This window comes from Pygoscelis adeliae, unplaced genomic scaffold, assembly GCF_000699105.1.
Source record: "Pygoscelis adeliae isolate BGI_AS28 unplaced genomic scaffold, ASM69910v1 Scaffold120, whole genome shotgun sequence".
In the NCBI taxonomy this organism is placed as follows: Eukaryota; Metazoa; Chordata; class Aves; order Sphenisciformes; family Spheniscidae; genus Pygoscelis; species Pygoscelis adeliae.
Genome location: NW_008824032.1, coordinates 8218234 through 8223622, shown reverse-complemented (window position 1 = coordinate 8223622; position 5389 = coordinate 8218234).

The window sequence follows — 5389 nt, the reverse complement described above, 5'->3', positions numbered from 1 at the left end:
ATGTTTCTTACATTTAAGAGTTCAAGCTGCACTCAAAGTCTTCAATGTAGGTACAACAGCTGGGAAAATTTTAAATGCATTTCTTCCCATGACTGACTTATCTGCTTACAACTTCTGGCAGGTAATGAACATTGCTACGGGCCAAATGGTCACTTGCAACAAGTCAGAAGAACCCAGTAGGTACCCACACGAAATAGAGCTGGCAGCGCGGGAGAGGGAATCCTTCCTTCACAGCACTCCAGGCTGAACAGAGCAGCCCTACGGCAGAAAAAGCTGGCTTGGTCTCCATAACTTGGGAGAGCAATAGCTCATGGAGTGGACTTTTCTTTTTTACTGCTCCACTCCTGTTCCAAATGGGAGCCAGACCTGACCCATGTGAATATGATCAATAGGCCAATATTCAAGACATTTGCAATCTTAGTACAATACTCCTATTTCAGTGTTTAGCCATTTCATCCAGACAAGTGGAAAACATCGTGATCTTTGCAACTTATTAAAAAATAAGCCATCTGTCATTTAACTCATCATCATTTAAATCATCATAAAATTCCCCATTGTACGTGAACAGGAAGCTCCACTTCCAGCAGCCCAGACCACCTGCTCACAGCCTTTGTTTTTTGGGATGTGGTTGTTTTTGATTTGGACACCTCATTGAAACCTGGCCTTTCTTGTCTGCAGCTAAAATATGGTGCAAGAAGAGGTCTGTCACTGAAATGTTATTATAGAAACACTACTGGGAATTGTGCCATGGTCAACTTTAACTTCCCAGATACTATTTGGGAAACAAATGCTTCTAATAATAAACTTGGGCCCAGCTAGCCACGTGTACGCTAGCTGCCAGCTTTCTTCTCAATAGTCACTGAGACAAAAAGATACAACCCCAAATTAGTACGTAATGAAGACACTCAAAAAAAGCTGGTCGCAGAAAACAGCCTTGGGCTGAGTACTCGGCAACTGTTTCCATTTACACTGAGCAGAATAACAAACAGAAGCAGGTTGGTAATGAAATTTTTCAACTTCAGAAGGCCAAACTGTCAAATTAAGGAAACTCATTAGTGAATTTACCTGGGCTGAAGAGCTGAAAGACTTGAATGTGGAGGGAGATTGGAATATATCTAGATCAAAGGTATAAAAACTATCCCATGTATATATTCCAAGCAAGAGAAAAATCTTCTTGGGAAGCACTTTAGGCCTGAAAAAGCAAAAAAAAACCACTGTAGAGAGGTTCTAGGAGTCACAAATAGTAAAAAATCCTAGTCAGCAAAGATAGCTATGGTGTAGAGATAGAGATGCATAGGATTAAGGCCAGATTTGTCAAAAGTCAAATGAGCTAGGATATGCGAAAGATGATCGAAGTAAACAACAAATAAATCTTCAGCCATTCACAGAAAAGGAGAAACATGCCTTTAGTAAGATAGTATTTCTCTACTAGAGGAAGGGAAGCACTGATGCAGGCGTACAAAACTCTGGTGTTTCCCCCAGACCACAGTATATGATATGGGCTGTCACACTCGAGAAGAAAACCGTTCTGGAGAAGATGCAGAGAAGGGTTACACGGAGAATGGACAGTCTGTCTTGTGAGAGCAGCTAAACAATGCTGGCACGAGAACAAAGGGGTACAAGCTGGCTGTGAATTTAATGAATTCCTTGCCATAGCAGAAACCTGGAGACTTGTTGGTGCCCTCGCTCTGCTTTCTGCCCCTCTGCCTGTGGCACATTATCCTTTGGCTCTTTGGCCTTTTCCTACAAGCCTCAAGTTTGTTGTAAAGCATTGGAAAGGACCCTTGGCACAACATAAATTGGTGGGGTATGAAGGAAATGTTTTATGGATATTTTTGAACAAGAAACTTGCCGTGCAAAGTTGCATGGCCATGCCTCAGACCTTCCAAGTCCCTGAGTACCACGGCTCTTCTGGTGCAAAATCTCTCCTCCTGCTTTTCACATCCACTCCTATAAAGAACTCCACCCCATTAATATCACCCTCAGGTCTGGAAGCCATCGCCTTCAGTCTTGCTAGAGAAAACATCCCCTCTTTCTTGGGAATCCACTTGTAGCCAGCTTTTTTGGGGAACTCCCTCTCCTAAAAGGCACAGGTATACCTCTAGCCTTTTCCCACTTGGTGGAATAAAGCCTACTTAAGCCTGCCAGCCAGGAATCAGAGCCTGGGGCTCATTTCCTTTCTTGCACGTATAAAAACCAAGACAGCTGTCCTTCTGGGTTAACAGTGAGACTGGAAATTACAGGAAGTCTGTATTATTATAAGGATAATAACAAATGAAGTTTGGGCGATCCCCCTTGCAACACAAGGCAGGGCAAGAAGCCCTGCTCATTTCTCGTTGATTGGCGGAAATAAGTCTGAAGCAGGTACCTGCAGTCTTGGCAGATGGGACTCAGTATGCCTCTCCTCCTGTCTTTGCCTCCAAAGTATTTTTGTCCATGCTCTGGATCTGTGTTATAAGCAGGAAAATGATGGTGATCCACTTGAAATTAATGAAAAAAAAAATTTTACAGCAGTTCAGTATATAATAAAAAGGCGACGTCCTCAATCCATACTCTCGGTGGTGCTTAGCCAAATTGTGCTGTACAAATAATTCAAACAAGTCTTTAGCTCAGCAGGAGTCTTGCCTGTTCAGTCAGCTCTCACTGGGTAAAGGCTAAAAGCACTGGCAGCAGCTTTTAGGCAGCTCAGACAGTTCCTTCCCACTGTGCTGACCTTGGCATAGGCTTGAACTACACTCTACCAACTATACACTACTGCAGGCATATTTAACCTTGATCCTTAACTAAATGTGGGCTCTTCTGGCAGCAGAGGTGAATCCAGAACACTTGGAACTGGATTCCAATCTCCATGGAGCTACCAGTTTGGAAAGCACAACAATGGGATCAGAAGTGAGACTGCTGTTATGCCATTAACAGTCATCTCCTTCAACTAACAGAGAAGTGCAGCGAGCGGCTCTCCCCTGCAGCTGGCTCTGCAGGGAGCATGGGGTCCAGTTACTTCTTCAGTGCCTATTTTAGGAGCTGTCTTGGAAGCAGCCTCACCAGCATACATTTAGTATGACTCCGGCACAAAGATGCCACTGAGGTTTCACAGCAGTGTTACAGAAATCGCAGTTTGCTCCTTTGTTTTCTTTAGCTGTAAGTGAGATTTAGAAAGCAGATACGTTTATCTGCCTCAACCTACTATTTAAGTGTACAGCTAAGTGGGTGAAAACTCATCAGTGTGAGATTCTCCCCACGTAACGGGCATCATTTGAAGCCCTATGGTCTTTCACCTCTCTCCTTCTTCCCTTAAAAGCATGGAAGGGCTAAGTCAGAATACCTACAAACACACACACACACACACACAAACAGAGAGAGAGAGAGAGAGAGAGAGAGAGAGAGAGTTTTTTGTAACTGGCCAGTGTTGGTAGTGACCTAGCTGAGAAGAGGCACAGCTGGTGCTTGCATCATTACTCATGCTTTTGAGCTGGTTGTTGAACTTGGTATGACCATGTGGAAGTGTCTGTTATCTCCAGCAAGCACAAGTGAAGCCCAGCTGTCACTGCAACACAAGCAGTGAACCAGATGTTGCCCTTCAGTTATTCTTATATAAATCTAGATTTCATGTCACTGAAACAACTTTGATTTAAATCAATACAGCTAAGAGCAGAATCTGCCTCATTGCCTATTTCAACAAACATTTTCTATTTTTTTTTTCTCCCAAGGATTCTCTTTTTTTTCTTCTTTTCTATTTTAGTAATTGGGAAGCTCAGTTTTCCAAAAGGCCTTTTCACTTTCTTGTGAATATAACTGGACCAGAGCCGATTCTTGCCCTGTAGGCATATAGGAAGAAAGGAAAAGCTAATTACAGAATTAAATTACCAGATAAACAGCCTCACTTTGCCAGTTTAGCCAGCTATCCCATGAACTAGAGCAATTTAGGTAACACAGTATCTGGGATGGTCAGAAGTCTCTATTCAAATCAATTCCAATGTACATACGTAATAATTTTTTCAAAATAATTCTACGTAAATAAATAGCTCTGTTAAGGATTTCCCAATACAGTGCTTGGTAGGAGCTGCGAGGAAGTAGCCTTGTATCCCCAGCAAAGACAATCTTGATGGACTGTTGCCTGTAAGTGTTGCTTAAACATATAGTTAGAGCTGAATTGAGAAACCAGAGGATGCTTTATAAAGTGAACAACTACCTTTATGTGACAGAAAGATTGATCTAAAATCAACAGTATAGTCCACATCCTGCAGGTGGATATGTTCTTGTAACTCCTCTGATGTTATAGCATCATGAACATGCGGAACAAACATGACAATTACCCCAGTGCTACTGTGCCACTGTTGCTGACAAGCAATCACAAACAGTGATATACAATAGAGAACAACAGAGAAACCATGATCGAGAAATTTGAGAGCAGAATCTGAAACATTGATACTGCAAGTCAAAAGGTCCACTTTACTGGAAAGAAGGATCCTGTGACCCTTCCAGAAGAGGCAAATAGCATGGGATGCTAACAGTTGCAGTACTGTCTCTGTTGAAACAGAGGTGGTCTTAGCAGAAGCCACATCAAGGACTAAAGAAATATTTTCAGAAAGAAGAGGACTGATAAGACTTTACCTTTTCCAAACAGAGCTTCTTTGCCTTTACTCTTTCCAGCATTTCCAGTTCTCTACTCTAACCTGAGGCTGTTCTTCCAAAAGGGATTAATCTGCTGCTGTGTCTGGGAAGAGACAGTGTTTCAGCATGTGTGGTAGGTAACACAGCCTGCTTTCTGAACAGGTTTTCTTCCATCTAAAATGCCTGCAAAGTGGGTGGTTACTAAAACCTTCATACCATCTTAACTATCACTTGTCACTAGAGCTTACCTGATACTTTTAGAGTGCTTTCTTAAAATCTATCAAAGTGTCTTTCAGTGTTAAGAAGCTTCCGCAAAATAAATGCAACTGAATGCTGTCATGTGCCACCCTCTGAGTGGAAACTTTTTGCTTTTTAAGAACAAAAAAGGTGATTTGTTTCCCCTCTTCAAAACACATGCCCAGTTGTGTCTTGAATCAAGACACCAAACTGTGCCACATAAGTGACAGATATCTTGATTTTTCAGGTCTTTCAGACCAGTAGGTGAACACAGAGGAAGAAGACTAGGCTACATGAAGGGAAAGAAAAAGGGTGGCTTAAAAACAAGTGAACGAAAAATATTGTTGAAAAGGTTTTTTTGACATCGCACAGGTTTAGTTATTTTTTCAACAAATACTACCTGTTTTTTGACAATAACTTCTACCTATGTCTAAAGTGTCTGAAAAAAGACAGTTTGAGCCAACACTGCAGTTCAGTTCAGACACATCATGGTCCAGATCTGTCTTCGATTGCTGGGATCTACGGGTCCTGTGGACAACTG